Source organism: Hyla sarda, chromosome 8, assembly GCF_029499605.1.
Source record: "Hyla sarda isolate aHylSar1 chromosome 8, aHylSar1.hap1, whole genome shotgun sequence".
Lineage (NCBI taxonomy): Eukaryota > Metazoa > Chordata > Amphibia > Anura > Hylidae > Hyla > Hyla sarda.
The window spans coordinates 78,717,836-78,731,941 of NC_079196.1; the positions used below are offsets into that span (position 1 = coordinate 78,717,836).

The 14,106-nt window shown below is 44.4% G+C and overlaps 1 long non-coding RNA gene across 1 annotated transcript in view; it reads left to right on the plus strand.

The window, feature by feature from the left end:
- LOC130284985 (uncharacterized) overlaps nucleotides 1-14,106 on the plus strand; it is a 119,876-nt gene that overhangs the window by 49,193 nt on the left and 56,577 nt on the right. The window contains exon 5 of the long non-coding RNA XR_008847206.1: nucleotides 3,538-3,750. This is a non-coding gene — a long non-coding RNA (uncharacterized LOC130284985). The remainder of the gene's footprint in view (nucleotides 1-3,537; nucleotides 3,751-14,106) is intronic.

Below are 14,106 nucleotides of genomic sequence, written 5' to 3' on the forward strand. Positions count from 1 at the left end.
TAAAGATGCTCCCCAGTCACAAACAACGATAATACTATACGCTTAATTTTACCTTTCAACCAAGAATACAAAAAAATGTAAACAAATATGGATAAAACCAAGAATACAAAAATTTTTTAACAAACAGGATAAAAGTCTAGGGGCGTTACGACCAAGCACATCACCAATAGTGTTCACTAAAGCACCCAATCCAGCAATTCAGGTTGCCCTAACTATTCGCAATAGTCAACAGGAAAAGAGAACTGACACATGGTTATCCTCTAAGGGGGTTTCACTGATGTGGCCTCTGATCATGCTGTCGAGTTCCCCTCCAAAAATTGAAAAAATTATCTCTACATCCAACGCATTTCAGTGGGAAATTAAACAGCTATTAACATGCAATTCAAAAGGTGTAATATATGTAATTGCATGTACATGTCAAAAACAGTACATTAGAATGAAGCGTCCATTAAAAACTAGAATCGCCGAACACATGTACAATATAAAAAAGAGTAACGAATAACATCCCTTGTCGGCACACTTTCATACTCACCATAATTCAGATCCTTCCGGCTTCACCTTCAAAGCCATCCAGTCAATCAAAAGAAGTTGGAGAGGAGGCAATTATTTAACGCAAATGTCTAGATCAGAAGCAAGAAAAATATATGAGTTTGCCAGCTTAGAACCCAGAGGTTTAACCCCTTAAGTACACAGCCAATATTCACCTTAAGGACGTAGCCATTTTTTGCACATCTGACCACTGTCAATTTAAGCATTAATAACTCTGGGATGCTTTTACTTTTCATTCTGATTCCGAGATTTTTTTTTTCCGTGACATATTCTACTTTATGTTAGTGGTACAATTTTGTCGATAATTGCATCATTTCTTGGTGAAAAATTCCAAAATTTGATGAAAAATTGAAAATTTTGCATTTTTTTTTATTTTGAAGCTCTCTGCTTATAAGGAAAATGGATATTCCAAATAAATTATATATTGATTCACATATACAATATGTCTACTTTATGTTGGCATTTAGGAAGCCCCTATGGTGCCAGGACAGCAAAAAAATAAAAAAAAAAAAAAAAAACACATGGCATACTATTTTGGAAACTACACCCCTCAAGGAACGTAACAAGGGGTACAGTGAGCCTTAACACCTCACAGGTGTTTGATGACTTTGGATGTGTAAATTATTTATTATTTTTTTTTTCATTAAAATGCTGGTTTTCCCCCAAATTTTATATTTTTTTATTTTTACAAATGGAGAAAATGCCCCCCAAAATTTGTAATCCCTTCTCTTCTGAGATGGAAATACCCCATGTGTGGGCGTCAAGTGCTCTGCGGGCAAACTATAATGCTCAGAAGAGAAGGAGTCACATTTGGCTTTTGGAAAGCAAATTTTGCTGAAAGGTTTTTTGGGGGGGGGGGGGCATGTCCCATTTAGGAAGCCTTTACAGGACTAAAAAAAACAAAAACACATGGCATAAAATTTTGGAAACTACACCCCTCAGGGAACGTAACAAGGGGTACAGTGAGCCATAAAACCCCCGAGGTGTTTGATAAATGTTCATTAAGTGGGATGTGAAAAGGAAAAATTAGATTTTTTTACACTAAAATGCTGGGGCTACCCCCAAATTTTTCATTTTCACAAGTGGTAACAGGAGAAAATGTCACCATAAATTTGTATCGGAGTATCGGAGGTACTCTCATAAAGTTTGTAGAGCTTCGCGCCATACCACGCCCGCTTCGAGGGAATGTACTGGCGGAAGAGGAGTCTCCCCTTAAAACTGATAAGAGACTCATCTACCGAGAGCTCCCTGAGCGGTAGGTAGGCCTCCAAAAATTTGGCCTCGAAGTGATCTATGACCAGCCCACTTGCCGCACATGCCACATTATCAGTGTAATAGAGGCATTTCCGAATGGCCTCGAACCGCTTCCGTGTCATGACCATACTGTAAAGTGGGGTCTGGTATTGGATGTCCCTGCTCCAGTATTGTCTGACACTGGACTTTTTGACAGGCCCATATGCAGCACGAGTCCCCAAAATGTCCTCATTTCTGCTGCATCAATGGCGTACCATTCATTGGACCTGGCCAAAAAAGAATCAGGGTGGTGGGCGATAAACTGCGTACAAATTTCTTTGCTCCACCATTAGATTGACAAAACTGTCACTGAAAAAATAACTTAAATAGTCATTTTCAGTGTATAAAGCAGTGTCAATCCGGATTCCTGAGTCGCCAACAAACTCAGGAATCCGTGGCTGATAACCCTCTAGGGGTCTCCAGACAGGTTTGCCGGAAGGGGGCTCCGGTACACTTGTCTGGGGGGTCGAACTCCTAGTACGAGCGGCATTTATGCTTGTACTAGTGTCAGCCACTGGGTCACTTTCATGGGGGGTGCGTGGCCTTGTCTGGTGGTGTCTCCGCCGCCTTCTGGGGGGCTCATTATCATTACTAGATGTAGAGGAGGACGAGGAAGAACACAGAAAAGTAGGATCTTCCTCATCCTCAATGACAGATTCAGAGTTGGAGGCAAGTAAGGCGTATGCCTCCACCACCTAAAATGCCTGGCGAGCCATCGCCTTTTTTCTATGGTGGCAGCGGTGGGGGGTTTGGTGGCAGGAGGGGTTGTGTGTGTATGGGGAAAAAAATGCTGTGGCCCCCCAAAAAATGGGAGAGCCAAATGCAGTGCCCTGAACCCCTAATAGAGCCTGGGTCACCCCTAATAGAGCCTGAAAAAATTACGGCGGACCCTTGAGGACCTATTAGGGGGTTGGGGGGGGGGGGGGTAATCATTTTTTTACTTTTTTTTTTATTACAGTCCTACCTGTCCCTTTACTGTATTCATTCCCTGCTCTAAGGAGGTGTCTTCTGCCCTGAGGGGCTCCGATCTCAGCAGAGGGGGGTCCCTGGCTCAGTAAGCTGGCAGAGCTGCGAGAAGAGGTCATTAACTCCTCCCTTGCCGGCTGCTATTTGATGGACGATAGCACGCTCCTGGGGGGGGCGGGGTGACGAAATCGCCACTTCCCTATAGACACAGTAGGTGTAATCACCATGTATCTCCAGGTCATCGGGTCCCGTATGACCCGAATCGCCGCAGATCGCCGGTGTGAATTCACCTGATTGATATCAGCAGTCACCCTGGTCCGGTCCCCACGGCGGGGACCGAAATTCCTACGGGCGTACAGGTACGCCCTGGGTCCCTAAGTACCAGGGAATTAAGGCGTACCTGTACGCCCTGGGTCCTTAACTGGTTAAATGCAGAAATAGAACTGTTCGGCTTTCTGTGAGGAAGTTGGTCATGACGGGCTTGGTTACATGGTCCGTTCTGAGCCTGCTCGCATACTCGATGCCTGAACGGACCTTGTGACCTAGTCCTCATGACAATTCCATCTGTAGTTTCTAGCAAATCCCCTTTCTGCACTCCTTCCCATCCATATTTTTATTTTTATATATTTTTTTTATACTTTTTTTAATTTTTAATCTGTAATTCTTTCTATTTCTATTCTATTTTCTCTTTCCCAGCTATTGACACTATTTGGTTTTATATATTCCCAGTGGCCACCCTATTATCGCAAACACCCCAATACAAGCAAGCTTGAATTACTATTCACCTTTACTGCAACACTGTAAACTCTGGACAACATCATCCCACCAGCGGAGCGCGCTGTCCCCGGAACCCCCATTACTTTGCAGAGTAACAACGTGAGACTCATCCGGGACATCGATCCTCCAGATTGAAAGAAGGAGCACCTTTCACTGGCACCACGGGTAAGAGGTACTTGGTACCAATCCCCACCCCACTCGTGACTTATATTCAAACTAGCCCTGTACCGCCATTGGGCTGCAAACAGGGGGGCTACAGTGCTGCAGAGTGCACTTACCCTGCTATATAACAGTTGTTCTCAACAATAGACTTACGGCTCGGCGCCGCCTGAGCCATCAACATCAGAGACGGACCATCAGACACACGGTCACGACATCTCTAGTAAACTCTGCTACTTAATATCCACCTAGTGACTTATAGCGCAATCACACTATAGTGTGGGACAAAAAGAGTGTACTTGCAGTGCTGCATATTGACTTTAACGTAATCACACTACAGCGAGATATGAAAGTGTGTATTTACAGCACGACCCATCAAAGAGACATTGCTAATACTATAAGTACATGCTCACCTTTTGGGGAACTAAACAGAGAAAGGAAGATGTCCAGTAATCCGAGTGGATGCAAACAGGAACTCTTTATTGGATCACATCAGGTACAAACAGCCTTAAAATCGCAGACGCGTTTCGAATCTCACTGAATTCTTAGTGATGCCATGACAAAGAATCCAGTGGGATTGGAAACGCGTCGTCGATTTTAAGGCTATTTGTCCCTGATGTGATCCAATAAAGAGTTCCTGTTTGCATCCACTCTGATTGCTGGACATCTTCCTTTCTTTGTTTGGACTTTCCTGGTCCGTGCACAGGTGTGAGAGCTGGGGATTGTGTAGCTGTTTGCCCTTCTATTTTTTTGGGGAACTAGTTGTTTGCTATTTAATCAAGTTCATGATTTTTTATTAATGCCATTTTTATTGCTTTTATTTAAATTGCCTCTGTTATGTCCAATGCAAGGGCCCTGCAGAGGACACGATAGCATAATTATTGACCAGTACATAATTTTAGACCACATATGACTTATTCTACTGTATATCCTTTCTTTTATTCCTTTTCTCTTCTCAACCCAGTAGGACTGTATAGTATAGTTGTTTTAGGTATGTTTTTTCGCTGTCTTACTCTTTAACCTCACAATAACCTAGCATTTTACAAGGGTGTAAATACTTGGAGACTGTGCGGAGCCCTGTTTCAGATTCTGTTGTTTATTTATAGAAAAATTTAGCTACATGCAGTGCTAGTTTTCTCATCAAAACAACAGATACCTCAGCAGAGCCTGACATACTTCATTATGTCAGAAAGGTCAATTGGGCATCACTGGTGTTTTGGCTTCTGTCATTGGAGCCTAATATATCAATAACAGAAATTAGTATTCTTGTTGTTTTACAATTGTCCACCAGGGGGAGACATAATGCCATTAAAAAACAGATCTTGTTCTTGTCTACAAATGATACTCCTTATGAAGAAATATGATTATTACAGCAGCCATGCACAACATCATCATTATAATAATTATTATTATTATTAATATTAATGGCAGTATTTATAATGTTAGAGCGAAAGTCCAAAAGTTGTTTCATTTTTGGACTCAATTGAAGATTACAACCAAATCATGTTTTATTTATTTCCTCATGGTGAAAAAATAAGGGTTGTGCAGAACTGTTTTAGATTTTAATACATGGTGCAGTTGTAATTTTTATGTAAGTCCAAAAGTGTTACAAAACTTAAAAGGTACATAATGCTGCACAGTAGACCCAGTCAAAAGACCACCAGAACACTAGCAATAACCCTATTTTTCACAACGACGAGGAACAGAATTAGATAATGCATAGTGGGAGGTGTTTTTTACATACTTCCCACCATTCAACAGAAGGTACAAAGGGGGTCTGACTGCTTTGACGCCCACTGATTTTAAGAAAGCAGGAAAATTGCGGCCCTCAATAAACGAGGCACACCAGCCCTCCATTTATTCTTCGTGGTCCTTCTGGACATTTCCGAGCACCATAAATTGTCGCAGAATTGTTTTCATGCTCTTACTCCTTGACTTAGGTCCTGACTGCCCCATCCACATACTGTAGGGCTGCGTCAATTCTCTATTTCATAGCTGCACATCAGCATCATGTCAGATAGGTATGCTGATGTGTATCGGGGCCTACTGGTAGCGGACCTATTCAGTTAACCCCAGATTCATTCTGCTTTATCTGTGGTGACAGGGACCCTGACTACAATGCTGTATTATTGATCTTTGTAGGTGCCACGTATTTCATTAAATCTCTGCTTAACACTGATGACTACTGTGTCAGCATTAACTCAGTAGTCTGTGATCACCATAAACTTGGGGGCTCTCTCTTGTGGTCTTTGAACTGGGCCCACCAACATGTTAGAACAGCCCTGGCCTAGATGGCAGGCAATTCGTTGGAATGAACATCCTGCTTCTCTCTATGATGTGCCCCTCCCAATGTCTGTTTTTTAGGCAAAATGTCTATGAATGTGTCATAGAAGCGTGTTTGCAGTCAACCATTTCCCCAAGAGGTACACTGTACAAAAGTAGCCTCTGAGAACCTTAAGGGTACGTTCACACGAGCGGATTTTCGCAGCAGATTCCGCTGCGGATCCGCTGGTGAAGGCCCGCTCTATGCTGTCTTTACATGTGCCTGCTTGTAGCGGCAATACGCCGCTACGAGCAGACACACTGCGATGTGCGAGTCGCAGTATACTCACACATCGCGGGAGCTCCCTGCCTAGCTCAGAGCAGGGAGAGTGGCTGCGATGTGCGAGTACGCTGTTCACATGGCTGCACTGTGTCTGCTCATCATGGCGTATTGCAGCTACGAGCAGGCACATGTAAAGACAGCATAGAGCGGGCCTTCACCAGGGGATCCACAGCGTAAAATCTGCTGTAAATCCGTGTGAACGTATCCTTATAAAGGGCAGTAGTGGGAGCACTTTTTCACTTTTGCTGCTGGCATCCAGGTCTTTTCCAAGTGGAATATGCACGTACCGTATTTTTCGCCCTATAGGACGCACCGGCGTATAAGACGCACCCAATTTATAGGTGCAAAATCTAAAAAAAAAAAAAATAAATGTTTTAACCCAATAGTGGTCTTCAACCTGCGGACGTCCAGATGTTGCAAAACTACAACTCCCAGCATGCCCGGACAGCCAACGGCTGTCCGGGCATGCTGGGAGTTGTACTTTTGCAACATCTGGAGGCCCGCAGATTGAAGACCACTGCATAGGAGGTAATACTCACGTGTCCCCGCCGCTCCGGACCAGTCACCGCTGCTCTGGATGTCGCTCCATCGCTGTTGCCGTGTCCCCGTCGCTCCGGAACGTCTCTGCTGCAGGCCGGGTATCCTCGCTCTCCGTCGCTGCCATCACGTCGTTACGCATGCCGTCGCACGTACGCGACGATGTGATGATGAGGAAGGAGAGCGCCGGCCATACAGGGGATCCCTGAACGGAGAAGACACCGAGGAGGCAGGTAAGGTCCCTCCCGGTGTCCTGTAAGCACTAACCTGGCTATTCAGTCGGGCTGTTCGGGACCGCCGCGGTGAAATCGCCGGGTTAGTGTCACGTTCCCTTCAGACGCGGCGGTCAGCTTTGATTGCCGCGTCTGAAGGTGATGTACCGCGATCGGTGATGTCCTGTATTAGCCGCGGGTCCCGGCCGTTGATGGCTGGAGGGACCGCCGCGATAGGTGTGTGTATTCGCCGTATAAGATGCACCGACTTTTTCCCCCCAGTTTTGGGGAAGAAAAAGTGCGTCTTATACGGCGAAAAATACAGTAACTTATTTCTTTTCTGCAACATACATTTCCAGTCTGCAGAGGGGAAAAAAATGCAAGCTGGAGTTTACAATGTGAACTAAGAAGCCTATATTCCTATTGAAAACAATGGAATACACAAAATATGGCATGTAAACAAACCCATAGGGTATGTTCACACAGCCCATTATTTGCAGAATGTCCACCCTGAAAATTCCCAGTGGACACCAACAAGACAGGCCGGCTCCAGGGCCACTCAGAAATGCGTCGTCTTAAAGGACATCTGTAGTGCAATATGACTTATCTCCTATCCAAAAGCAGTATGCTGGAAAGGGGGCGCTCCGGCCCCACATGACGCGGCAGCTGACACGTCCCCTCCATGTACCCCATAAAGATACATGGAGGGGGCATGTCTGTCGTGGCTTTCTGCTGGGGACAACATGTACTTCCTGCAGATTGCCGGGGTCCCATCCAGGGGATAAGTTATATTGCACTACAGATCTCCTTAAATGGGCACGCTCATTAAAAATCTTTTTTGCTATTGCACTGCTTATGGTAAATAAAACATCTTTCTAATGTACTTTGTTTTAAAAAAAATGAAGTTTTCTATGTTTTATTTGTGTGTAAAAAGGCTTCCACTAGGTGTCTCCCTACTTGTCCAGAGCACATTGGGAGAGATTTATCAAAACCTGTCTAGAGGAAGAGTGGTGCAGTTGCCCATAGCAACCAATCAGCACGCTTCTTTAGTTTTTTCCAGACCTCTTTAAAAATGAAAGAAGCAATCTGATTGGTTTCTATGGGCAACTGCACCACTCTTCCTCTGCACAGGTGTTGATGAATCTCCTCCATTATCTTTTGCACAGGGGGGGGTGCAGCCTTAGCCAATCATGGCTCACCTCACACACTGAACTGCTCTGGGCTGTATGTAGCAGAGTGAGGGAGGAAGTTCTCCCCTGTGTGGCTTCAGATGATGTCACGCCTGCTGGGGAACGCCACTTCCCAGTCTGTGAATCTGACTAAGACTGAGCAGAAAATACAGAGCAATATCAAGGTAGAAAACTAAAAAATAATAAAAATAAAGGCAGTGGGTGGTTTATCATGATGGGGGCAGTGAACTGGGAGGATTATAAAACTTAACAAGATCATGAGAGGTACTCTTTAATGCATTTCTGAGCGGATTCCACAGAAAGAATTGTCATTGTTTTAAACAGAGGCCAGAATCAGAATTTCGCCGAAGAAATCCAGCCATATGCGCGGTGCAGCAGAATCCCATTTAAAACAGGGTGACTCGGCTGCAACAGAATTTCTGATCAGAATTTTTCTGCCAGTTTCCGCTCAGAAGTTCTGTCATGTGAACAATGTCTTAGAGTCCATATCCATTTTTTCTTGTAGATCACTAAACTGCAACATTTTAGCGTTGCAGTGTATACCAAAACCTGGCATGATGCAGGGTCACACGGGGTGCATCCACAGTGTATTTCACGCTGTGGATCTGCTGACAGTAGTCACAGAGAGACTGCAGAGCTGTGGCCAGGTAGCTCTGTGTGTCCTCTGTGGATATGCCCCGTGTGACCCTGCCCTGCAAGAAAACTGATGTTCAGTGTTACTACAAGAAAAACAGCATACCAGGGCTGGGACGGACATATCAGTCCCACATTCCCTACAGCTGTACAAGGGACACCTGGACTTGACACCTGGATCCCCTTAGACTAATAAAACTTCTGTATGGAATTCACATAAAATGACCTCTTACACAAGTAAAAGGCGCAGTTCATAAATCCCTTCCATATCATGTGTATTGCCAAAATTGCCAAAGTTTATTGATAAAATGAACTTTAACTTTACCATAAATCACCATTCAAAATTGTGTTTTGCATGTGTAAACTGTACAGGCTTTTGGGAATTCTAATTTAACCCCCTAGAAGATGCAGGGTTAAATGGGTACAACAAACAACGTGTTTCTTGCCCGGAAAGGGCACTTCATCAGGCAATGTTCACCATGCCTGATGAAGTGCCTTTTCTGGGCAAGAAACACGTACTTTGTTGTGCCCATTAAACCCTTTGTGATGCAATACAAATGACTCAAGTTACCTCCATCTGACACAGTAATTGCGCCTGGTGAAGATCCATTATTCAGTATTTTTCTTCTACAGCTATTGGTGCTGGGACACCACATACCAGTGGCACACCCTAAAAACATAATGAAGGAGTAAAGGAGAAGTCCTGGTTTAAGGGGTGTGTGTCTATATTTGCTATCCTTTGATGGGCTATATAGCAGAAAGCTTCCCATGGGACTCAAGTGGTCAATACTTAATCATGTAAGCAACAATGTGTTGTTCCATTAAAACCTATCAATAACTACAAGCAGCTTAGCACCAGAATCAATGGAGAATACCATTCTGTATTTACTTGTCCAGCAGATGCTGCCCCCCAGGCAAGAAAAGGGTGCCTTCTGAACATTAAAAACAGTGTCTGTATTTTCTTATTCACTCCTATAATTTCATTGTGGCTTGTTAAAGAAAAAAATAATATCCACATTGACTGTGAAAAAGAATGAAATCTGTTATCAGCTAATAGCAGCTGTTTCTTCTTCTGGAGAGGATGTTTTTAGTGTTTTTCATTGACTATATTCCCATGAACTCTAGAAAATGTTTGTCCCTGTGTTTACTGCTTTATTTTATATATCTACAAATAGGAAAAGCTCTAGAAACACTTGAGTCATGCCATTTATTATTGAGAGCCTATTCTCTGGACAGGCCATAAATATCTGATCAGTGGGAGTCCAGCACCCTGCACTCTTGCCAATCAGCAGTTTGGCAGAGCCGCAGTGCCCGCATACAGAAGTAGACATTGCCATAAAATGTTTAGTGGCCATTTTGGGTTACTGCAGCTCAGCTCTAAGGGGAAGGGCTTAAACAGGTTTTTCTACTCTGCAAGATGGTTCCCCATGGTGTACCACGCCACATAAAATTATTCCTATTTTAAATATCTAACATACCAATGGCCAAGTTTTTATCAGGCAAATCTACAGCTCTCAGTTCTAGCTTGAACAATGGTAATAATATAATAATATTTTTCAAAACAGGGCCAACAAATTACCGTATTTGTCGCCGTATAAGACGCACTTTTTCTTCCACAAAACTGGGGGGGAAAAGTCGGTGCGTCTTATACGGCGAATACACACCTATGGGGTCGGTCCCTGCGGCCATCAACGGCCGGGACCCGCGGCTAATACAGGACATCACCGATTGCGGTGATGCCCTGTATTAACCCTTCGGGTACGGCGATCAAAGCTGACCGCCACTTCTTAAGGGAAAGTGACACTAACCCGGCTGTTCAGTCGGGCTGTTCAGGACCGCCGCGATTTCACCGCGGCGGTCCCGAACAGCCCGACTGAATAGCCGGGTTAGTGCTTACAGGACACCGGGAGGGACCTTACCTGCCTCCTCGGTGTCTTCTCCATTCAGGAATCCCCTGTATGGCCGGCGCTCTCCTTCCTCGTCATCACGTCGTCGCGTACGTGCATCGGCGTGCGTATCGACGTGATGGCGGCAACGGAGAGCGAGGATACCCGGCAGGCAGCAGAGACGTTCCGGAGCGACGGGGACACAGCGACAGCGATGGAGCGACATTCAGGGCAGCGGTGACGGGTCCGGAGCGGCGGGGACACGTGAGTATTAGATCCTATGCAGTGGTCTTCAATCTGCGGACCTCCAGATGTTGCAAAACTACAACTCCCAGCATGCCCGGACAGCCAACGGCTGTCCGGGCATGCTGGGAGTTGTAGTTTTGCAACATATGGAGGTCCGCAGGTTGAAGACCACTATTGGGTTCAAAATCTTTATTTATTGGGTTCAAAATCTTTATAAATTGGGTGTGTCTTATACACCGGTGCGTCCTATAGGACGAAAAATACGGTACGCAGCACTTTACAATTTTGAGGGTACAAATAAGGACAAAATTAGACATTACAATAATACACACTGATTATTCAAACCAGAGGAGTGAGGGCCCTGCACGCGAGATCTAAGGCTGGGTTCACGCTACACAATCCGCCGCCAGTAAATTTATTAATCAGTCTGGAAATTCCTTCCAGAAAATTCCACAGTGTGAATGGGTTAACGGAAAAACCCATTCACCTGATTCGGCTGCATGTTACCTTCAGGCATAGTGTGAAGCTTGCAGTCTATGAGGAACAGGTGTTTGTTGAGAGTTGTTGTTTCATGCAGATCTTAAAAGTGGACACATCTGGTCCAAACCACCATGACGTATTTTTGGAATGTTATTCACGTTTTTTGTCCACTTTGTCCCGAAAAAACTGCAGGTTCTCACAATGCATTTCAGCATTGGTTGTAGCTAAAGGGGTACTCCGCTGGAAAACATTTTTTTTTTCTTCAAGATTTGTGAATTACTTCTATTTAAAAATCTTAATCCTTCCAGTACTTAGCTGCTGTATGCTCCAGAGGAAGTTTTGAATTTCTTTTCTGTCTGACCACAGTGCTCTCTACTGACACCTCCGTCCATTTTAGGAACTGTCCAGAGTAGGAGAAAATCCCCATAGCAAACCTCTCCTGCTCTGGACAGTTCCTGACATTGACAGGGGTGTCATCAGAGAGCACTGTGGTCAAACAGAAAGGAAATTCAAAAAGAAAAGAACTACTACTTCCTCTGTAGTATACAGCAGCTGATAAGTCCTGGAAGGATTAAGATTTTTAAAAGTAAGTCATTTACAAATCTGTTAAACTTTCTGGCATCAGTTGATTTAAAAAAAAAAATGTTTTCCAGGGGAGTACCCCTTTAAGAAAGAAAAAATAGACAAAATGTGGTGTTGGGGTGTGAGGTGCAGGGTAGATGCAGGTCAGATGTTATGGCCCAAGGGGCACATGGTATTAACCCCTTCTTGTCGTGACACCAGGGCATGGTTTAGCCTTAACCACCCGAAGGTAATACCTGAAGACACCAACGCCAGATTAAGGATAGTGGCAGCTTTACTGAGGCAAGACAGGTGATATAGTCTTTGTAGTACAGCTAAATATCCCAGGGAGGTGACCAGTGACACAGGGGGACCTCGCAGGCTTTCTGGAACTTGCAGTAGTTAGACTGACTTTAGTGCAGGCCACGGTGACTACAGATGGACTTGACTTTACAAAGATGGTGACTGACAATAAGATGACTTGATTTACTGATGACCGACTTGTGGCTGCAGGACTTTAGGCTTGAGGCCTCCAATGCTCTTGACACAGACACTGAGACAACTGCACTGGACCTCAGCAGGAAAGAGAGAGTTTGAAGCCCCTCCCCTGGTTATATATGGGGGGCTGTGCAAGGAGCCCATAGGTCACTAGGGGGGATCACCTGGTCACTGGAGCCCTCTGGGTAACAATCATGTGGCACAAACATTAAAGGCATATTACACACATAATACACAACCTATATACATGGGGGGGATACCTCTGCAGGGGGACCTTGAGGACATGCAGGGACTCTTCCTAAAAGGGCAGAAGGACAGTACGGGGCCACATCCTGTACTGGGATATCACACAAAACATTTAAAAAAAATGAAAAACAAACAAAAAACACATGAATTGGCAGGGGGTTAATAAACTCAAAACAAAGTTTTTTGGAGGCTGAAAATACAAACCAAAAAAGGGGTTTGCACATAAACTAATAATTAGAGATGAACGAACTTACAGTAAATTCGATTCGTCACGAACTTCTCGGCTCGGCAGTTGATAACTTATCCTGCGTAAATTAGTTCAGCTTTCAGGTGCTCCGGTGGGCTGGAAAAGGTGGATACAGTCCTAGGAAAGAGTCTCCTAGGACTGTATTCACCTTTTCCAGCCCACCGGAGCACCGGAAAGCTGAACTCATTTATGCAGGAAAAGTCATCAACTGGCGAGCCGAGAAGTTCGTGACGAATCGAATTCACTGTAAGTTCGCTCATCTCTACTAATAATAGTAACAAAATGTACAATGGAATTAAAAGTAAATGTGTACATGTTCTGTATGGGTGGAGGATGGCCCCTAATCATTAACTCTGGTGAGACCAAGAAGCCATGGTCTGACACTGCTTAGAACAAGGTTTAGCAACCAGGGTGCCTCCAGCTGTTGCAAAACTACAACTCCCAGCATTCCCGGACAGCCAAAGGCTGTCCGGGAATGCTGGGAGTTGTAGTTTTGCAACAGCTGGAGGCACCCTGGTTGGGAAACGCTGGCTTAGAACATGTTCCGCAATTATTATAGAGCTTTGTGTTTGAGGGATTATCAGTGTATCGCGTTTCTTTCTTCTGAACTCCGAGGACAGACTCCTGACTCCTCAGTGTCTCCTCATTCCTCAAAGGATTAATAATTTGTCCTTGTATCTCAGCTGGACATACACAGCTAGAAGCTTGAAGGGGTCAAGATATTGCTGCGCAAGAAATTGGACTAGGGGACAACAGTGTAAATGATACGTTACCTGAACCGTGGTGGAAAGAAAAATGTCATTTAGATAAAAACATTATCATATTTTGTGCCCTGACTATTTATTTATTCTGTTCACCTGCTGAAATACGCCAAATCTATTCTTCAAGGCTCCTCAATTCCCTACTTCAGAATCCTTCTCACTATCTCTCCTTCCTTCCTTGTACATGATAAGAGGTTTCCCTGCTCACAGCTTCAAATAAATACACATCTTTTTCTTAAAAGGGCGACGGCATTGTGGAA